At 42.5% G+C, this 11,636-nt stretch overlaps 1 long non-coding RNA gene across 1 annotated transcript in view; it reads left to right on the forward strand.

Moving 5' to 3' along the window:
* Positions 1-9,818, forward strand: part of LOC135187951 (uncharacterized) — a 31,905-nt gene extending 22,087 nt beyond the window's left edge. Inside the window, exons 2-4 of the long non-coding RNA XR_010307517.1 lie at positions 7,206-7,292; positions 9,339-9,427; positions 9,554-9,818. This is a non-coding gene — a long non-coding RNA (uncharacterized LOC135187951). The remainder of the gene's footprint in view (positions 1-7,205; positions 7,293-9,338; positions 9,428-9,553) is intronic.
* Positions 9,819-11,636: the final 1,818 nt, after the last annotated feature.

Below are 11,636 nucleotides of genomic sequence, written 5' to 3' on the forward strand. Positions count from 1 at the left end.
TCTTCTAGCTTCAGATCCTTCCTGATCAAAATCAGCCCATATTTCCTGCATGCTTTCAAAGAATCACTGGAAATATTTCTGATGGCAGCAACTGTTTATGATCTTCTGCCCTCCAGTTACAGCCTCAATATGACCCCACAGGGATTTCCCATGTGCAGAGGAAATCAAAATGTTCTAGAGCAGACTGATAATTTGCCCTCTTGCTTTTATGCTCCTGTCACATTACATGCACTGAGGACCAAAAAGAGCTGACTATATGAAATTAACTCTGTAATTGATCTACATTTGTTATAAGTGAGGGTATATATAGGCTGAGGGAGCTGGGGATGTGCAGCCTGCAGAAAAGGAGGCTCAGGGGGTGATCTCATTACTGTCTACAATTACCTGAAGGGAGGCTGTAGCCAGATGAGGGTTGGTCTCTTCTCCCAGGCAACCAGCAGCAGAACAAGGGGACACAGTCTCAAGTTGTGCCAGGGCAGGTCTAGGCTGCATGTTAGGAGGAAGTTGTTGGCAGAGAGAGGGATTGGCATTGGAATGGGCTGCCCAGGGAGGTGATGGAGTCACTGTCCCTGGAGGTGTCCAAAAAAAGCCTGGCTGAGTCACTTAGTGCCATGGTCTAGTTGATTGGCTAGGGCTGGGTGCTAGGTTGGACTGGATGATCTTGGAGGTCTCTTCCAACCTGGTTGATTCTATGATTCTAAGTGGTTAAAAGAATATGTTGGCCAAGAGGATCTGTTCAAATATTTTCAAAGTACAAAATGGAGTTTTTGGGAGTTGGAAAAAAAAAATCTTAAAAAACCCCTCATATTCAGGAAATGTAATCTTTAAGGGTATGAGCAAAACTCTTAAAGTCTTGAAGAGAATAACCCAAAGCCACTGATTGTCCTACCAAGGAAGATGGGAAAATCAGAAAGCCACTTTGCGCTTCACTTTCTAGTCAGAAATTGCACCTCTATAAAGACTCCTTATAGCCTAAAGGAGGAGCCTGAAAATGGCTTTCTATGGTGCCCACAAATAAGCTTAAGCTTGGGCAAGAATGAATTATGAATATAAGAAAGCTGACTGGAAGGCAATTGGAGAAATTAAAAGGATACATGTTAGAAGTGTTCATTCTGAAAACGAACCTTGTTTTGAACTCTAATGGGTTCTGTTTTGGCTACAGTGTTGTGTGCAAGCTTGATTTGTAATGTTTTATGTCCATGTAATGGTAGGTTAGAGTTACATGTTTATTAAAAGGAAGGCTACAGGGCTTAGCCAATATATGATCAGCCTAGATAAAAGCTGATTCACTTTGGCCCAAGGGCAGAATCACTGGAATAAATCCTACTAAGCACTAAAATCAGAGAGAATCAAAGCTACAAATCTGGCATGCACGAGCTTTAATCTGGAAGCACTACATATATATTGTATTATAGTTTGGATTTTAATGTACTCATTGCTTGAGGAAAAACCATCTGCTCTATATTATGCCTGTGGTGCAGAGTACATTGGTTTCATCACATCTCTGTAGAAGAATAACAATAAATGGACTGTGAACCATTCTTCAAATAACTTCTTGAAGAATGTAATGACTGGCATAATATTTCAAGGTATGAAAACACAAAAAGAATGAACTGAAACAACTGTAAAAATCAGCTTTCTGAGAGTGCTTTACAAGTGCCTCACTTATCTTGCATTTAGTTTGTTCTCCATTTTTTGACAGTTGGCTAAATTCAGCTATCACTGAGGAAACTGCTTCAAAACTTTTACTTTGTTCCTATTTTAGAGATATTACTAATGATGTATATAATTATATATATATAATTATTGTGCTGGGGGAGGTATAGGCTGGATGTTAGGAGGAAGTGCTTCACAGAGAGTGATTGGCATTGGAATGGGCTGCCCAGGGAGGTGGTGGAGTCACCGTCCCTGGAGGTGTTCAAGCAAAGCCTGGATGAAGCACTTAGTGCCGTGGTCTAGTCGATTGGACAGGGCTGGGTGCTAGGTTGGACTGGATGATCTTGGAGGTCTCTTCCAACCTGCTTGATTCTGTGATTCTAATGACATGCAGCAGCCTAAGGAAAACTACATAAAGCAGGAAGGGTGATAGGGCAAATGCTAGATACGGGGAGAGAATCAGAGCATCAGCTAGAGAGAGACTGATCGCAGAAGTCACAGAGCTAGCTGGAGGTGATGGAGAAGCAAGAGAAGCAAGTTCCTCTTCCTTTGGAGGATGAGCAAAGCAAGAGATCAGACAGACACAAATAACCCAGATCATCTCAGGAGGCACGTAAAAGGTGCAGTTTTAAAAGGAGTGGTGACAGGTTGGTAAAAATGACAGAGAATAGTAAAAACAGTTAGTGGTGACAGAAAGGAGTTAGTCTGTTTCAGCTTAATGTATGCAAGGTCCCAAATGCTATACAGTATATAGAAACCATATATTATATTATTAATAGAGACTGCATTATATTGGGAAGAGATTTTGATCTTCTGCAACATGAGGGCTGCAGGACATGTCCTGTGCCTTATTTATCTATTTATTTGTTTGTTTGTTTCTTTGTTTTTTGCAATAAAGTTGTTACTTATGACATTAATAATGGAAAATTTAGCAGAACTTCAGATTCTCACTAGATTAAGGCAGAAAACATTTGCTAGGCTTTACAGATAGCTAGGTTTAGAAAAGTGGATGTCAGGTTGCTTTCCAAAACAGGACCTGCAGAGCAGAATAAATCCCACTCCTCCCCCTTCAAGCAGTGTTTTGACACAAAAGTTAATCTGCCTGAAGCTTTCAGAAAAGCAGAATAGATGTGATGATGGGCATAACGTTGCACAAGTTATATCACTGTACCTAAAGTGGCATATATGGCTGTTATGGTCATCAGCCAGCACAAAGAAACTTCAAAGGATGAGGTAAAGTGGTGAAAGTAAATCCAGTTGGCAGTGTTTATCCACTGCTTTGATGAAGAGTGTGTGGTTATTCCACACAGTGCAAGGCAATAGCATTACAGCAGGAACTCATACAGAAAAGGTTGTGAGATCTGAGCCTGAAACACCTTCAGTAGTCAAATTAGTACTGAGCTGGATCTGTGAGACTGCATGCTGTGAGGAGCAAGCCCTTCAGGTCTGCTATTCTACCTCTGATCTGGATTCCCCTGTTTTGGAGGATAAATGAGTATTGGCTAACCATGACTAAGCCAGCAACTAGCAAATCTGTCCAAGCCACAAGAAAAATTCAGTGATGTTTGAAAACTGCATGAGGGACAATATGACCAAATTTCTTCAACACTGAAGGGTTAGCTATGATGACCCAGAAGACCACATCAGCTGGTGCTGGAGGATCATTCTGTTTAGACCAGTCTCCAATATTTGAATCACTCTCCAGACTTTGGCAACTGCAGGTTAAGATCTTTGCTGACAATAATAACCAAGGTAGTGGCACTAAAGTCACATGTGAACTTTAAAACTAGGCTGACTCCCCATCCTTTCAGTCTACTGCTCTTTCTGTTGAACTTTTTCAGCTGTATGAGTCAAGACAGCACTAAGTTATGACCACGTAGACTTACTGGCATGGATCATTCTGATTCATCCATGAATATGTAAATCAAAGTTTCAAACACTCAGCAAAATAGTCTTGGATGCTGAGGTCTGTGTACAGGGAACACAAAAATGTTTGGGTTTTGTTGTTTGGCTTTTTAAAAATTATTATTCAATCTTAATTAAAATAAAAGGCCTTATATTTAAGTGGGAGACAGGAGAGTAGTCACTTTTTATCACTAAGGTAATCTTCAGTGCTTTGAGTCAACACCATTACATGACTCACTGCTTCACAAGAGAGCAACCAAGAGTTCAGATTCTTCGTTTCCATCAAGATTTAGTCATAATTATGAGGGGTGGTGAATGGCTTACTTTGAAATGAAATCTGCTCCTGCTAAGGCAGCCACAGAAAAACAAGCAACATTTTTCTGTGGGAACCTACCATTCTCCCTGCTCAGATCAGAAAGTTTCACCTCTAGCAGTTGTGTGGGGTTGCTCAGTGTCTGCACCATTTCAGGCTGGTGCTACCTGCCCTTTCTCCTTCATGCTTTCATGAGGTGATGTTGACAACATCTGCCTGTGCAATCTTGAAAACTAGGACCTTTAGAACTAGACTTCAGCAGTGATCATAGAATCAGCCAGGCTGGAAGAGACCTCCAAGATCATCCAGTCCAACCTAGCACCCAGCCCTGTCCAGTCAACTAGATCATGGCACTAAGTGCCTCATCCAGGCTTTTTTTGGACACCTCCAGGGACAATGACTCCACCTGTGCAGCCCATTCCAATGCCAATCACTCTCTCTGTGCAAAACATCCTCCTAACATGCAGCCTAGACCTGCCCTGGCACAACTTGAGACTGTGTCCCCTTGTTCTGTTGCGGGTTGGCTGGGAGAAGAGACCAACCCCACCTGGCTATAGCCTCCCTTCAGCTAGTTGTAGACAGCAGTGATGTGTCAGATGGTCTACGCTGACTTATTTGCAAAGGAGAAAAAGGAGATAGAGATATACCAGCAGCAATTAGGGGACTGCAACAGACACTAATAAACCTGAACACAGATAGGGACACTAACAAACCTGAACAGCAATAGGGACACTAACAAATCTGAACACAGATAGGGATTTGTTTTCCATTTTTTCTTGCCCTCCCTCAGCATTTGTCTCTCTTCAAAATCTCCTCTTGCTCAAGCACCTCAGAACCCCTTCCCATTCCTGCTGTGCATGTCTTCATAATCACCAACTCTAGTGCTTGGCAGCTGGATTTCTACCTGGTTTTGAGAGTCCTGCTGCTGCCCTGTGTGCCCTGACATTGCCTGTGCTTTCCCATGCCTGTTTGTTGTTGTTGTTGACCAGAAGCATCTCTGAGTGAGCCTGCCTCTGTCAGGAGAGAAAGGACAAGAGCAATTCAATGAGTACATCAAGTGAGCTACATTTTATTTTAATCTATTTTGACATCTTTGTGAAGACAGCAAAAAGAGGAGATTATTTAAAAAAAAAAAAAAAGGGAAAAGTAAGTTCTCCTTTCCCCTCTACTCTGCCCTAATGAGGCCACATCTGGAAAACTGTGTTCCGTTCTGGCCTCCCCAGTACAAGGCAGGGAACTACTGGACAGAATTCAATGGAGGTCTACAAAGATGATGAGGGGACCTTACGAGGACAGGCTGAGACATCTGTTGCTGTTTAGCCTGGAGAAGACTGAGAGGGGATCTTATCAATGCTTAAAAGTATCTAAGAGAGGGTGTCAAGAGGATAGAGCTGGACTCTATTCAGTGATGCCCAGTGATAGGACAAGGGGCAATGGGCACGACCTAGAACACAAAGAGGTCCACCTAAACATAAGAAAAGACTTCTTTGCGAGGGATGGGGCACTGGTACAGGCTTCCTGGAGAAGTTGTGGAGCCTCTTTCTCTGGAGACTTCCAAAACCCATCCTGGACAGGCTCCTGTGCAGCCTGATCTGGGTGTACGTGTGCTAACAGGTCTCTTCAGAACCTCACCATGCTGTGCTTCTGTGATGAGATGTCTAGTAGAATGTTCACTGTAGGCAATAGGATCCAAATCTAGTCCACATTTACACTTATTTCTTTATGTCTTATTTTTAGCTTAGTTTAGATTGAAAAAGGTGTTGATGCAGGAAATCACCAAAGTTGGAAGGGGTTCATAAGGATCATGTTATACCCCAGACCTGAATTTTTCCACTCTCTGGGAAATGCACAGTTCTGCTGCAGTAGGCAGAGGAAGTGAGCATGTATTTCCAGTTCCCTTTTTGGTAGCTAAAAGAAGATTATGAAATTAAATGAAATCACACTAGCAGTTGGCCTGATGTGGCATTGTATGTATTCTGTTCTTTCCCAACAGAAGTCAGTGGCTCTCAGACTACTAAATGTGATAAATCATGACAAACATTGATTCAAATGGTAGAGGACCTTCCACAAAGCTACTGAAAATGATGGGGCAACACTGTTGAGTCAAGAGGATGAAAGCAAAATATTATTATATAATTTGTTCAGTCTGGAGAAGAGGAGGCTCCAAGGTGACCTGCTTGCAGCCTTCCAGGATCTGAAGGGGGCCTACAAAAAATCTGGGGAGGGACTTTTTAGGCTCTCAGGGAGTGACAGGACTAGGGGAAATGGAGCAAAGCTGGAGGTGGGGAGATTCAGACTGGATATGAGGAGGAAGTTGTTGAGCATGAGAGTGGTGAGGGCCTGGAATGGGTTGCTCAGGGGGGCAGCTGAGGTCTCATCTCTGGAGGTGTTTAAGGCCAGGCTGGATGAGGCTGTGGGCAGCCTGATCTAGGGTAGGGTGTACCTGGCCATGGCAGGGTGGTTGGAACTAGATGATCCTTGTGGTCCCCTCCAACCCTGACTGATCCTATGATTATACTATCATTACACTAAAAACAAAGAAGGCCTCTGAAGATCTGACCCTACCTAGCATCTGACAGGACCTAACTATCAGAATGTATCTGTGATACTGGCAGTCTGACAGGTGGTGAGGTCAAAGCACAGTCATTCTGTGTGTAGGAACTCAAGAAAGATGTGTCATACAAAAAAAAAACCCTAAAACCCCCAATCCATACAGGAAAAATCCTTTCTGGCAAAGATCATGTTGGTATTTCAGGGAAATTAGACTGTGAAAAAAAAAAAAGGAGTAAAACCTTAATGAGCACCTTTGCATTTGGCATAAGGCCAAAGAAAGTTGCTGTGCCACTGTTTTTCAGAGAAAGTGAAGTTATTATTCACCTCATGGGTGTGGGGTAATTATTATGCACTTCTTTGAAGCAAAACATTTTTAAAGGCCATTTAAAGCATGGGGTAAGTTGCATGTGTTTTAAAAGTGAACTGCCTCTTTTATTGACAATGCACACATTTGGCCAGGAGGAGATATGCAAAAGGTGCATTGGAAGAAGGGACAGGAATGTTTTCTAAAGGCCAGGACTCTAAAATGCTATACTTTTTTGGGGGTGACTCTTAAGCATCTATTTCAGTAAGCTGTTTGAGTGGGAATTTGGTTCCTATGATTACATGTGTGCATGCATAGGTATGTTTATACAGAGGTAAAACTGCCTGATTCTCCTATCAGTTCAGAGCTTGGTGGGTGGTAGGATTTCTCAGCCTCACTCCCTTCACAGGGAGTGGAAGATTCTTAGTACACTACCTATACCTGTCTACTTAAATTTTCTTTTTCTTTTAATAGTAAAATTTCCTCTTGGATAGACCTGAAAGATCAGAAAGATGCAATCACAACAGCTAATATGAGAGCTTACACTCAGCATGTGTCCAGGTAAGCCATTCCTCACAGCTCCCGGGGTTTTTTAGTCCAACCAGCTTGTAAAACTGTGCAGAACTGTCCACAGAATTTTTTGGCCTGGTCAGCAAGCTTGTCTTTGGCCCATTACCTCATTGCAAACAGCAACAGCTCTTCAGAATGAGAAACAGGAGATAAGAGAGGAGAAGTTATGGCAGAGTTTCTACTGGATAAGTGGATGCATCATCTATGAAAAACATCCAGCACAGTTCCAGCTAGCTAATGCTACCCAGATAAAGCATATGCCTGAGGGACCATAATCAGATTTTAAAGTCTTTGCTTAAAAAACATCCCTTCAAAAAACGTTTTTCCTCCTCACCAGGCCAGAAATCTGGAGGAAGAAGAATTAGCATAGAGAAGTGATCTGAGCGCCAGCAGTTCCAGCAGAGCTGAAGCACTTTGCTCGCTCTATGTGCCGCTGTATGTGCACTTTGCTCACTGTGTCTGGCGTTTGTGCCCGCCTCAGGCCGGCTGGAGCGGTTGCTGTGGCTCCCAGTGGTACTACCGAGCTGCCTGCACCCTGTCACTCCGAGAGCTTGGTCGCACTTTCCTATCTCCTAACAGAGAGGAGAACAGGCAGGATGCCACCAGCGGCAGCAAATGGGTGACTCCCAAGGACTTTTGCTCACAGAACACTTGCAAGCAGGATGCAGCCTAGCTGACTGTGTTGGGTAATTGATTAGAATGGTTCTACGTTGAAGGCCAAGCAGCAAAGCCCTGAGCTGATGTGGTATCATGAGGTCAGCTTTGGACAAAAGCACTTTAGTGAGGTAAGACTGGCAGCGTTTTGTGCACAGAAGTGGCTTCTGCATTCCAGATGCTTTTGTAATATGATTAGATATTTTAAAGTTTAGAAAGTTTTATCAGTACAACATTAATCAGTTACAGGCACAAAGGGAATAAGACCTGGTGATGAGTTAGAAAGATTAGGAGGGGAAAACTGTGTTTAATAACTTCTTATTTCCAGGTCTGGAAGAAGGTGGATGGTTCAAAATGTTTGTCTGTTAACATGCTAAGCAAATCTAGATGTTGATCATGTCAGAATGTAAAAGGGATGCAATTCTGTGCTAATTTTTACCCCCCTGAGTGTTCCTCAACAACGTGAGGATGTCCCAGTGGGACAGTGATTCACATAGCAATGTGTTCTGGCCTATCAGGTGCTGTACAAGGTTGTGAGATTGCTTATGCAGATGCTTTGTATAGCTTATAGCTAGACTGGCACTAACTGCCTGTGTTTAGGTCCCTGAATACCTTCCACTGTGACAATCGCTGGTGTGGGCAGGAATTTGAACTTACAAGCTCAGAATTTCAAGATCTATTTGTGCAATTGCTAGCTACATACACCCTGAGTAATTAAATGGCCAACTTGATCTTAGGCCTTAGTCATGCCCTTGATATTCTGTAAGATACACGGGACTGGTAGATCTAGCATTACATTTGGTCACAGATCCTTTCCTTTGCAGCAGTGAAATATTTCAAATAGTCCTCATTCCAGAGTTAAGTGGGAAATGGATGATGACATTATTGCTGAGCCAGAAGGAAAAGATGCATATCAGCAAGGCTGTGTCAGTCAATTGCTAATACAGCAGAGGTTTCAATTGCTCAGCAAAGGGCAGGGATTACACTCATTGAAACTACACAGATGCTGAGGAGGGGCTGAGTGGCTGAGTTGTAAAAGCAGAATGAGAAAAAGCCCAAAAGCTGATTTCTCCAGCTGTTGAAAAGCTAAACTTCCAAAGGTGTGTTGAAAATAAAGTTCAAAATTCTTTCTACTGATTCAGCCTCTTCAAATAGTATAGTTAGGGAAAACACTTACCAGGTAAGGAGTGCCAGGGCAGAAATGTAGGAAGAGCCCTGAGTTTGTTCCGATGTTGTAGTTTCTATCTTCTCTGCCTTGATGCCAGAGGATGGTCGCATAGATCAGAAAAGCAAGGTTAAATCCCACCTTCCTCGAGACTTGGTGTTTTCCAAGCTTGATCCATATTAACTTTTAAAATGGGCTTTTCTCTGTTTTGTATAAAGGGGTGGAAGACCAAGAGGTGAAATTCACAGCCAGAGCCTGCCAGAGCCGTTTTGGGTGCACACAGACTACAGTTATTTTCACAAATATGGTCTGTATTTTTCTAGATGAATAAGCAAAAGTGATCTCTTTCCCCAGGCTTATAGTTTCTAAGTAAGGTAGGCCACTTCTAAACTCACCTGTCAGCTTTAAACAAGCTAATTTCCTTACTTTGCAGGCTGAACTAAATCCACTGTGACTGGGCCTCCAGGTGAGGAAGAACAGCCAGGGTACAGGCACCATCAGGATTGGAGGGGAAGATAGAACATCAGTGGGTAAAGCTATACCTATCTTTTGTTTTGCCCACAGGCCTAAAGGACTCCACAAAACACTGCTAGAAACATTTAGAAGCAGCAAATAAAGGTCTCCCATGTAATTTTCATAAAGAATCACAGATAACTTATGCTGCAGCTTGTCAAGTTCCACGAGATAAAACAATATAATGAGGAAGGAAGATGTATGCGCAGCTGCTATGACAGCATCTCAATGACAGCCTGCTGCAGGCTGAGATATGACACGCAAAAGCTGTCAGTTAGGGAGGAAATACACTCTCTTCCCAACTTTTCTGCAGGGATTCTGAAATGTTTGGGTGAGCCAGTTCCAAATGTTTGGTATGATTGTCAAAAATACATGAAACCAGAAAGACAAAGAAATCTGTCAGGCAGCTACGATCCATTTAAAAACACACAGGCAAGCACCCATCCTTGGTCTGTGCACGTATGTTTTTCCCACAGAATGAAAGGCTCCAGTCATGGACCAAGCAGATTAATGAAGAAAAGATGGCAGAAATCCATTCAGTTATATAGATTGCTCTCAGAATACAACCTAGTTCAATCTAGATTTGAGAGTCCTATGCCATGACATCTCCAGCTAGCCCCCAAGGGACCACCACTGGATTGATCTCCCTCAACCTTTCTTAACATTTTGGTCTTTCTTTTGCAACTTTAACAGCTCACTGCTGCATCCTCTTCTCTCAGAAGAGTTCTCCCTTTCCTTTTTTTAATCTTTGTCGTTTGGGAAATGCAGACTGTCACCTCTTTCAAAGTACAAAGGGAACAAAGAATTCTTAGTGGTGGAGAAAGAGACACTGGATAGGGCATTTGGTATGAATTTTCTCCATAACATTCAGCAAAAGCAAAGCAATCCAAATCTGGCATACACGAGGATTTGCCACATACAAAGAAGGTGGCAAAGTATTGTTCCCAGGTGTGTATGTCATTGATATGATGAACAATTGATGCAACCTAATGTCTCCCTATCCAGCAGAGACAAAAGAGACTATTCAATTTCAGAAAAACACCTCAAAACTTCCCCAAAGCTCAGCTCTCTAAAACGAAAGTACTTTGGGAACACAACAGTAAAAAGAGGCTTGTGTACCACAGGAAAAGAGTAAGGATTTTTTCGTAAGAACTTGCTTTCTCTTCAAGAAAAAAAAATAGTAGCTGGTCACCTGTCACTTCTGCTGGATTGATCTGTTTCTTTTACCTTGTCTCTTCATACCAACTGATTTATTGCATGTTGGATGGAGATGCTAGTTCCTGAATTGAACACTGTTCAACTACAAAATGACTAAGGGTAATAGTCAAAATGTATTGTGCTCTGTGGCTCGTTTGGGAGGCAGAATCTCAAGATACTTACACAAAGAGACTAGCAGGAAGAAATAGAGAGCAAGAAAAGATAGGATGACTGAAGGGAACTACTTCTCCCCGGAACAGGTTGCACAGGCTGACTGGGCTCTGCAGTGAATAGGATTTAGCACCGATGCCCAAAGTCAGACAAGAGGAAGCTTTTATACTGCAGTGAGGAATCCTGTTCTGCTGGGGAAAGGAAAGCAGTGATGTAAAAGGTCTTTGCATCATTCTGTGACTCACTAGTGGGATTTGTATTTACTGAGGGCAGTTGATTAATCAGGTGATGTACTTATATTAAAGGCTTTGCTATGAAATAGTTATTTTGAAGGCTTCCTGACACAGATTAAGCAGTCTGATCACAAGCTACAGAAAGCCTTCAGTCATAGCTTACTTGTCCAGCTCCCCAGGGAACACTCCAGCAGAGGGATGACAAGACTTTACATGAGCGGGGTAATGAGCACAGTATAGCTGCAATTCATAATACTTGACTATTTTTAGCTTCCAGTTCGCTTAAAAAACAGGCTTTGAGACCTTCAGAGTCAGAAAAGTCAGAGCAGGACATAATTTATCCTGCAAAGCCAAAAATGTTATCCTAAAGATCTCTTTAATGTGATCTTAATGGTATTCTAC

This window comes from Pogoniulus pusillus, chromosome 28 (assembly GCF_015220805.1).
Source record: "Pogoniulus pusillus isolate bPogPus1 chromosome 28, bPogPus1.pri, whole genome shotgun sequence".
Taxonomy (NCBI): Eukaryota; Metazoa; Chordata; class Aves; order Piciformes; family Lybiidae; genus Pogoniulus; species Pogoniulus pusillus.